The sequence below is a fragment of the Triticum dicoccoides genome, chromosome 4A (genome assembly GCF_002162155.2).
Source record: "Triticum dicoccoides isolate Atlit2015 ecotype Zavitan chromosome 4A, WEW_v2.0, whole genome shotgun sequence".
Classification (NCBI taxonomy): Eukaryota; Viridiplantae; Streptophyta; class Magnoliopsida; order Poales; family Poaceae; genus Triticum; species Triticum dicoccoides.
Window position 1 is genome coordinate 465,311,342 of NC_041386.1, and position 11,277 is coordinate 465,322,618.

Genomic DNA, 11,277 nt, shown 5'->3' on the forward strand with positions numbered 1-11,277 from the left:
AACTCCACGGGAGTCACTTTTAGAATATATAAAAAATATTGGGCGAAGGAAGCACTAGAGGGGGGCCACCCACCATCCACGAGGGTGGGGGGGCGCGCCCTACCCCCTAGATACGCCCCCTGTCTCATGGCCCCCTGGTAGGCCTTCGGTGCCACTCTTTGGCTATATGAAGTCTTTCGCCCTGGAAAAAATCATAAGCAAGTTCTCGGGACGAAACTCCACCGCCACGAGGGGGAACCTTGGCGGAACTAATCTAGGGCTCCGGCGGAGCTGTTCTGCCGGGGAAACATCCCTCTGGGAGGGGGAAATCATCATCACCACCATCATCATCATCGATCCTCTCACCGGGAGGGGGTCAATCTCCATCAACATCTTCACCAGCACCATCTCATATCAAACCATAATTCATCTCTTGTATCCAATCTTTATCTTAAAACCTCAGATTGGTACCTGTGGGTTGCTAGTAGTGTTGATTACTCCTTGTAGTTGATGCTAGTTGGTTTACTTGGTGGAAGATCATATGTTCAGATCCTTTATGCATATTAATACCCCTCTGATTATGACATGAATATGCTTTGTGAGTAGTTAAGTTTGTTCCCGAGGACATGGGAGAAGTCTTGCTATAAGTAGTCATGTGAATTTGGTATTCGTTCGATATTTTGATGAGATGTATGTTGTCTTTCCTCTAGTGGTGTCATGTGAATGTCGACTACATGACACTTCACCATTGTTTGGGACTAGGGGGAGGCATCGGGAAGTAATAAGTAGATGATGGGTTGCTAGAGTGATAGAAGCTTAAACCCTAGTTTATGCGTTGCTTCGTAAGGGGCTGATTTGGATCCATATGTTTCATGCTATGGTTAGGTTTACCTTAATACTTCTTTTGTAGTTGTGGATGATTGCAAGAGGGGTTAATCATAAGTTGGATGCCCGTCCAAGTAAGGGAAGTACCCAAGCACTGGTCCACCCACATATGAAATCATCAAATTACCGGACGCGAATCATATGAGCTTGATGAAAACTAGCTTGACGATAATTCCCATGTGTCCTCAGGAGCGCTTTCCTTTATATAAGAGTTTGTCCAGGCTTGTCCTTTGCTACAAAAAGGATTGGGCCATCTTGCTGCACCTTATTTACTTTTATTACTTGTTACCCGTTACCGGTTACCTTATCACAAAACTATCTGCGACCGATAATTTCAGTGCTTGCAGAGAATACCTTAATGAAAACTACTTATCATTTCCTTCTGCTCCTTGTTTGGTTCAACACTCTTACTTATCAAAAGGACTACGATAGATCCCCTATACTTGTGGGTCATCACGCATTCCCCCTCACCTACTGCGTGTCACCTACCACCACCTGGAGGACTTCTTCGTCCACTTCAACCTTCCCGCACACGATGACCTGGCAGTGCGCCAAGGCGTGGTCACCATCGATGGCGGCGTGCTCCGGATCAAGCCGTGGCATGATGACGATCACATGACCCACGAAAACTTCAAGCTCCATGTGTGTGTCATCATTGAAGACCTACCGATGCAGCTCTCGTCACTGGAGGGCACGGAGGTGGCCCTTGGTGACCGGTGCAGGGTGGACCGCCTCGACAGCATGACCTTCGACCAAGGCCACATGAAGCATTTTGGGGCTTGGGTCTGGGTGTAGGATGTCGCCCACATCCCGACCAAGTGCATGCTTTGGATCGTCAAGCGAGGGGCTGGAAGAACAAAGGAGATATACAGCTTCCCCCTCCCAGCCACGACGTGGCGCCACCACCATGGGTACGGCGTCGCGACCTGCTCATCCACATCGACCGAGTTGAAGATTGGACTCCGCTGTCCCCGTGCTCATCCTCTTCACCACATAGAGGCATCCCCTCCTCCGAGTCGGATGGCGACAACAGGCCGTTCCCTGCGATCTACCCCGGCACCTGGATGATGAAGGTTGAAGATGACCAAGCTCCACCAGACCAGGGCCGTGACAAACACCCTGGGCCTGTTGTGGTCTTCGTCGGCTACCATGGCATGCCTATTGGCGGCCACAGACGGGGCCCCGTTGGCGATGATGGAGGCAGTTGGCGATCTTGGAAGGATACCCTGCTGGGCTGTGGGTGTCCATCCCATGACAAAGGACTGGCTGTGCAACCTCAACAACGTCAACTCAGTCGTACGCCCACAAGCCGCCATGGATGTCAGCAATGCCGACGCACCTCCAGGGGCAAGCAGGCCCAGGCCGCCCAAGGTGGACTCACCCTCCCTGCCATGCAGACCAATGTCGAGGTGACTCCAAGGCACACATCAGCAGACCCGGTGGCTGCGTTCTTCGATGGCCAGGCCGCTCTAGCCCCTCCGGCGGCCGTCCCCGACGCTTCAGAAGACATCGACAATGACGCTGCGGCTGCGGTAGCGGAGCCACTCTGCTTCCCCGACATCCTATGTGGTAGAAAAGCTCCACATGAAGCTGCGATCTCCACCCTGGCATACTGTGCTCCCGCTTCGGCCTCCTCTGTCGGCCTGCAGCTAGGCGCGGTCACTCAGAGGGTACATCGCATGGACATACAAGACCAAGATGCTGCAGCGACCCCCACACCATCTCTTTGATGATGTCCCTACCCCCTGCTTGCCCCGCCACACCCCTCCGCCCCCTGAAGATGAGGACTGCCTCAGCGCCTGCATGACAGAGTGCTCGATAGTCTAGCAACCACACAGAGGTGCCGGTGGCGCACCGTGCGATGCTATGGCTAGTGCGTGACCTCGGACTGCTGGGCCCCAAGGACAAGATGACCCCAAAACCCGCGAAGGCACTGATCAAGAAATTTGATGATCCCCTCACCGAGGACGACATCATTGTCATGGCCAAGTTTACTCACCAGGACCCTGCTGCTCTCTGCATTGCTGTCGGCCTCACCGACCCAGATGGTGCTCCCTGTGGGGACAATGTTTAGATTATGTATCTGCACCTTAGACATAGTCTCCAGAGGCGGTCGGCTTTTGGCTGGCTAGAGTTAGGTTTCATGTTTAGCATCAGGTTAGTTTGCAAGCCTTCTTGCTGGTGGAATTTGGGGCCTATTGGTGACCACCAGCATGCCGCAGATTATGTAGCAGCTGTGTACTTCTCCTTCATTAGTAATGTTAGTCTCTGGCGCATTCCCTGGTGTCCCAATGAATAACAACAACGGTGTGATCATGTCCTGGAACGTCCGGAGACTAAACTCGGCGACGAAGAGAGAAGCAGTTATAGAAGTGGGAGCTGCACAAAGATTAGCCATCCTCTGTGTTCAGGAAACAAAAATCGAGACATGGGCCCAAGCCATGGTGACCGACATTAGAGGAAGTTGGATGAACGATTGTGTAGTTCTTACGACGATAGGATCTAGAGGAGGCGTTGCGATCTTCTGAAACAGAGAGCTTATCTTTGTCTGTTCCCAAGCAATAGGTCAATTCTTGATCATGGCCACCATCACCGTAGCTAGCTCTTCCACTAGCTTTATCCTTACAATGGTCTACGCCCCCAAACGATAGGAATAAGGAGGCTTTATTCGCTTAATTATCTAGATTTGCACCCCCTTTAGGCACTCCTAAATGGATACTTCAACGTAATCTATGAGGCTAGGGATAAAAACAATCTTAACCTCAATAGGATGATGATGAGTAGATTTAGGGCGACGATCGACACGACATCGTTGAAAGAAATTAAATGTAAAAAATAGAAGATTCACCTGGAGCAACGCGCGCGAGAGAGAGAGAGAGTCACCCACTTTAGTTAGCATCGGCAAATTCTTCGCAAACTTAGAATGGGAGGCGATTTTCCCTTCCGCCATGCTCATGGATGTATCGACGACATGCTCAGACCATTGCCCTCTAGTGCTTCCTAGTGCCACTGCTCCACCGAGGCAGGCAAGATTTCGATTTGAAAGCTTCTGGGTCAAGTTTCCACACTTCAGGGAAACTGTCCAGCGATCCTGGCAGCGATCTGCTACCCAGTCATGCGCGTTTTGCATACTCAAGACGAGGCTTGAGAGGGTGGCCAAGGACCTCAAGATCTGGAGCAACAACCTGTTCAGCGACACTAAAATTCAGTTGCACCTTGTGACTAAAATAATCCCAATACTAGATGTAGCAATAGAAAAGTGTCATTTAACTCCGGCTGAGTTCAGTTTCAGAAAACTTTTGAAGCAGAAAGTTGTTGGTCTGGCTGCTGTAGAAAGAGCTAGGCGACGCCAAGCCTCTCGGATAACTTAGTTAAAAGAAAGAGATGAAAACACTGTGTTCTTCAATGCCAAAATCAACTCCAGGAAGAGAAAAACATCATTCAATATCTAAAGACAAACAACCATGTTGCAACAGAGCATGATGAGCCAAGATCATCTATGAGCATTTCAATAAGATCATGGGAGCTGCTGAACCACGGGGTTGCACCATCAATTGGACTGAATTGCAGCTGCCCACGATACTGACTGAGGGGCTCGACGGCCCTTTCACTGAAGCCGAGGTTTGGGCGGCTGTGCTAGCCTAGCCGGCCGAGAAGGCACTGGGGCCTGACGGCTTCAATGGACAGTTTTTTTTCACTCATGATGGGATATAATTAAGGATGAAGTGGTGGTTGTGTTCCACCTATTCAACAGCCTGTCCGGTGCAAATTTTGCAATGATCAACTCAGCTTTCATTGCGCTGCTACCAAAGAAAGATGGTGTTGAATCAGTTGGGGATTTTAGGCCAATCAGTCTGATCAACTATATGGAAAAACTAATCACTAACATGTTGTCTGATATGTATCCAACATATGTATAATTTTTGATTGTTCCATGCTATTATATTATCCATCTGGGATGTTTTTCCTTGTTTTTGAGTTTTACAAAAAGGAATATCAAACAGAGTCCAAACGAAACAAAACTTTTGCGATGATTTTTCTTGGACCAGAAGACATCCACGAAGCTTGGAGATGAAGTCAGAAGAGTCCCAGGGGCTCCACAAGCCCTCAGGGCGCGCCCTAGGGGGCGCCCCCCTCGCTTGTTGCCCCCCGGGAGTCCTCCAACCCTAATTTTTTCTCTATAAATTCCCAAATATTCCCAAACCAACGGAAGCGTCCACCAAAATACTTTTCCGCCACCGCAAGCCTTTGTTCCCATGAGATCCCATCTTGGGGCCTTTTCCGGCACCCTGCCAGAGGGGCATTCAATCACAGAGGGCATCTACATCATCTTTATTGCCCTTCCGATGAAGCGTGAGTAGTATACCACAGACCTACGGGTCGATGGCTAGTAGCTAGATGGCTTCTTTTCTCTCTTTGATCTTCAATACAATGTTCTCCTTGATGTTCTTGGAGTTCTATCTGATGTAATATTCTTTTGCGGTGTGTTTGTCGAGATCCGATGAATTGTGGATTTATGATCAGATTATCTATGAATATTATTTGAGTCTTTTCTGAATTCTTATATGTATTATTAAATATCTTTGTATTTCTCTTTGAATTATCGGTTTGGTTTGGCCAACTAGATTGGTTCTTCTGACAATGGGAGAGGTGCTTGGTTTTAGGTTCGATCCTGCGGTGTCCTCACCTAGTGACAAACTAGGGGTAGGCACGTATTGTATTGTTTCCATCAAGGGTAAAAAGATGGGGTTTTCATCATATTGCTTGAGTTTATCGCTCTACATCATGTCACCTTACTTAAGGATTTACTCCGTTCTTATGAACTTAATACTCTAGATGCATGCTGGATAGTGGTCGATGTGTGGAGTAATAATAGTAGATGCAGGCAGGAGTCAGTCTACTTGACATGGACGAGATAGCTACATTCATAATCATTGCTTTGGATATCGTCTTAACTTTGCGCTTTTCTATCAATTGCTCGACAGTAATTTGTTCACCCACCATGTTGTTTTCTTTTAAGAAAGAAGCCTCTAGTGAAACCTATGGCCCCGGGTCTATTTTTCATCATATATTTTCAGATCTATAAACCAAAAAACCCAAAAATACATTTCTGCAACTTATTTGTTTTTACTTTGTTTTACGTTTTAGTAATCTTTTATATCTATCTCTACCAGATCTCATCCTTGCAAGTGACCGTGAAGGAATTGACAACCCCTTTATCGCGTTGGGTGCAAGTGTTTGATTGTTTGTGCCAGTGCATAGATTGGAGACTTGCGTGTACCTCCTACTGGATTAATACCTTGGTTCTCAAACTGGGGGAAATACTTATCTCTACTTTGTTGCATCACCCTTTCCTCTTCAAGGGAAAAATCAATGCAAGCTCAAGAAGTAGCAGGAATAATTTTTGGCGCTGCTGCCGGGGAGGTTCTACATCAAGCCTACTAAGTACCCATCATAAACTCCCATCTCTTGCATTACATTTTTTGCCATTTTCCTCTCATTTTCCTCTCCCCCACTTTTAAAATGTTTTCCGAAAATCACAAAAGTATTGCCTTTTTATTTGCCCTTCTTTCGTTCGTCTTATCGTTTTTTCTGCTCGTGTCCTAGTTTGCTTGTTTGTCCGTATGACTCAGCCCAAAAGCTTTGAGCCCTATTATAGGACGTTGGAGGAGATTGAAAATAATGTTAAAAGCTTCATGTATTTACAATTTGAGCATAATAGTTTCTTTAGAAATGAGCTTAAAGAACAAAAAACTATGATGGAATATATTAATAAAGAGCTTGATGACGTTACTAAGGAATTTTATGGTCTTAAATCTCAATTTGCTCATCTTGAAAATTTAGTAGGCCAAATTTCTGATAAACAAACTACTTTGGTGAATAAGATGGCCGTTAAACTGGAGTCTTTGAATAATGATGAAGATCTTAAAGTGATTTTTGTGACTCCTATTGAATCTTTGTTTCGTAATATAAATCTTGATAAAGATGGGACTGGAGATGAGTCAACTTTAGCTAGATGGCGTCCAAATGATTCAGAGTTTAAAGATCTTAATGAAAAAATTGATAAAGTGGGATTGGAGAGGTCAAAAATTTAAGTAACAATGAACACACTCTTTTGGATCTCAAGGACTTTAATTATGATAATTGTTCTTTGATAGATTGTATTTCCTTGTTGCAATCCATCTTGAATTCTCCTCATACTTATAATCAAAATAAAGATTTTACTAAACATATCATTGATGCTATGATGAAATCTTTTGAAGAAAAATTTAAGTTGGAAGTTTCAATCCCTAGAAAGCTTTATGATGAGTGAGAACCTACTATTAAGATTAAAATTAAGGATTGTGAGTGCTTTGCTTTGTGTGATTTGGGTGCTAGAGTTTCCACTATTTTGAAAACTTTATGTGATGTGTCAGGTTTCCGTGAATTTGATGATTGTTCTTTAAATTTGCATCTAGCGGATTCCACAATTAAGAAACCTACGGGAAGGATTAATGACGTTCTTATTGTTGCAAATAGGAATTATGTGGCCGTAGATTTCATTGTTCTTGATATAGATTGCAATCCTACATGTCCTATTCTTCTTGGTAGACCTTTACTTAGAACGATTGGTGCAATTATTGATATGAAAGAAGGAAACATTAGATTTCAATTTCCGTTAAGGAAGGGCATGGGACACTTTCTGTTGGGGATATTACTACCAGTATGACCCGCCCAGGAGGGGCCGGGTCAGCCCTAATGGCGGGTTACATAAGAAGCCCGATAAACATTCAAGATGATAGTTTACTAAATGTATAGAAGGCCCAAAGGCATGGGGCCGGCTTAAGGCCTGATACTGTAAACTGCCGTATGTAAGGAAAGACTTGTAAAGAAAGGCATGTAAAGGAAGTCACCGAGCCGGACACGATTATGAGCCGGCCGGGACTCTATAGGTCACCAGACGTCAACCCGTGTATATAAGGGGACGACCCGATGGCGGTTTAGAGGGAGATAACCAAGTCGATAACCAAGCCGGCGAGTTGAGCCTCTTGGAGATCAAAACCTCAGCAATACCAATCCCAACTAGATGTAGGCTTTTACCTTCATCGTAAGGGGCCCAACTAGTATAAAAACTCTCTCGTGTGTCCTTTGTCCCGATTAACCCCTTTAAGCTTCCTAGTGCGATGGCCCTACGACTAAGTCCTTGCTCTAGGACATCTGCCGTGTCAACTCTACGACAGTTGGCGCCCACCGTGGGGCCAGCACACGGTGGATTTGAGTTCTTGAAGGGCAACTTCGAAGGGCTCAAGGGATACGCTGTGGGCCAGATGACCATGAGTCGTCGTGGCAAACTCTACATCGACGACGAAGACTGGGGCCCCGAGGCCGGCTCGATCAAGTACGAGTACCAGGTCCCCTTCGGCAGAATTCACGTCTTCATTGTCTGGATCGGCGAGTCAGGCCCTGAGCCGGACGTCCACACCAACCTCATTGAAACGGCTCAGCGCGCCGGGTCCACCCGTGTTCAATCTATCGTGAAACATGCCTTCGTAGGTTGCATCCATGGCGGTGAATACTCCGAAGGATCGATGGAAGGCGGGGAGACGGCCATCTGCTCTGATACTACATCATCAACCGGTGAGACGGACTCGTTGTACCAACTGCAAGACGGCATGCTCGGGGGCTGTTCCGATGGCAGCAGTATTCTGGACCCCCTTGAGCCACCGAATTGGGCCGGAGTCTTCATGGCGGGGACGCAGCCCGGGCAGAACTCCACCGCAGCGGCAGCAGCATCTATCGGGTCAGTAGCAGCCGGGTCAGGAGACCCCACGCGCCCCCGGCTCAGATTCTAATGGATCTCATGGATAAGCTGACGACTCTGTTAACCGCTGTGGTAGAACCGGCGGATAAAGCCCAGCATGACGCAGAAGTGGCATGCGTGCAGGAGGAGATGGTGCAAGCTAAAGAAAATCTAGCCGCGGAGGAAACCCAGATGGTAGCAGAACGAGCAACTCTAGATGCTCGTGCTCAGCAGCTTCAAGCAGAAACTTTCCGGCTCTCGGTGGATCATAATGCATCAAACGAGGTCATGAGGAGGAGGCATTAGAAAACTCACTCGCGTCTGCCTCTAACGCTGGATCCGAGGAACCTGTTCCATACACCCGGAGCTGGGGGAAGCAACCCGCCAGAGGCAAACCGGGTCACGACACCCGGTGCACCAGTTCAGCCACGCACCATGGAGCCGCCTCGCATGAATACAGCTCCTCCTCGTTATGTATCAACACCTCCGGGTCACTTCTCCAACCCTATGGAAAATCTCATCGCAGAGTTGGCTCGTTTGGCAGCTCTCCCAATGGAAGGCGACTCGCCAGCAGCAATTGAAACCCGGAGGGTAAGAGAACTACTTCAGACAGCTTTGGCCCAGCAGGATGCATACTCCTACAGTCGAGACATGATTCATTCAACTCCACGCCCAAGCCGGAGCCCAAGCTACAGTAGGCACATGGAGTTCGCAGAGATGTCAAGTAATGATCAACGCCACAACCGGCCATATAGGCATGAGCCGGTGCGGGCAGGAGCCCTTAACTTGGCGGATCAGGAGAGGATTCGTCAAGAGGCGGAACGGGCGGCTCAAATAGCGGCAGAGCAGGCGGCTCACCAAACCTTTCCGGCTTATCCAGCAACCTCGGTTGAGGCAGGAGGGGCCACAAGAACCGGAGGCGTACCTTGCCTAGTCCCAGCCATATGCAATGAGCGGTTGCCCAAGGATTTCAAGGGGCCTCATAAGGTGCCTAATTACACGGCTGACCTACAGCCGGGGGCTTGGATTGAGAGTTATGAGATGGCTATGGAGCTTTTGGAGGTTAGCGATGCTGCAATGGCCAAGTATTTTACCATGATGTTGGATGGAATGGCTTGGACCTGGTTGAAGGGATTGCCATCCAATTCTATTGGCTCATGGGCAGAGTTGAAAGCACGGTTCATCCAGAACTTTAAGGACACATGTAAGCAGCCAATGTCGATTGTGGACCTAACCAATTGCAAGCAAGAGGATGGTGAATCTACAACCCATTGGGTGCGCCAGGTCAAGGAGATAATACATTCATCTGATAAGATGGATGCCGGCTCATCAGTTTTGATGTTGGAGAAAAATTGCCGCTTTGAACCTCTGAAGCAAAAGTTGGGGCGGCTTAAACGTGAATGTAATGACATGGGGACATTGATGGCAACTCTTGTCAAGTATGCCGATTCTGATACCACCAAGGACCCAGTGTCTGATGAAGAAATGGCAATGAAGGGAAAGAAGACGGTAATGGCAAGGGTCACCAGCATAACCCGGCAAATCAGGGAGGTAATAAATGTAAGGCTGATGAGTTTGTTGCTAATACTAATGCACATGGTGGTAATCAGCGGCGCAAGGGCAGACAACCCCCTCGATCGGGCGGGTCAGGCCCCACCCTTGAGCAGTTGTTGAATGAACCTTGTCCAAAACACGGCACCCGAGAGAAACCAACCACCCATTTGTGGAAGGATTGCACGATCATGAAGGCATTTAAAAATTCAAACGCATTTGATGGGGGGTCACGTCCCAGGTGGCGGCTCAGGTGGAGGCGGCTTTCAGGGCTCGGGCGCCGGTTCAAGCGGAGGAGGTTTTCATGGTCAGGGTTATCCTGGTCACCAGGGAGGATATAATCAGCAACACGGCCAAGGGAATCAACAACAGCAACAGTCCGGCTATCAGAGCAACCCGAAGCAGTTGAGTAGCAGACAATATCATGTCTTTACTACCAGTTTATGTAAGAGGGACCAGAAACTCCACAAGAGGGCCGTCAATGCCGTTGAACCGGCAATTCCACGTTATCTACGTTGGTCAGAGCAGCCTATTGTATGGAGCAGAGAGGATCACCCGCCCCGGGTTGATAATCCGGGTCACTTGGCTTTGGTGGTGGCACCTCAAGTTGGTGGGTACAAGTTTACTAAGGTGCTCATGGATGGAGGCAGCATCATCAACATCCTCTACTATGAGACGTTCCGCCGGATGGGATTGACGGATAAAAATCTTAAACAATCCAACACTATTTTTCATGGTGTGGTACCTGGTAAATCGGCATACCCAGTTGGTAAGATTGAGCTGGAAGTAGCCTTTGGGGATGAGTATGACTCCAGAGCAGAAAAATTAACCTTTGAAGTGGTTAAGATCAAAAGCCCATATCATGCTCTGTTTGGGCGGCCGGCTTATGCCAAGTTCATGGATCGGCCGTGTTACGTATATTTGCAGCTCAAGGTGCCGGGTCACAAGAGCACCATTACAGTACATGGGAGCCGGAAGATAGCCTTGGAATGTGAAGAAGGTGATGCTGCCTATGCTGAATCTGTTTGTGCAACAGAGGAGTTAAAATTCTACAAGGATCATGTTGACCCGGCGGACATGAC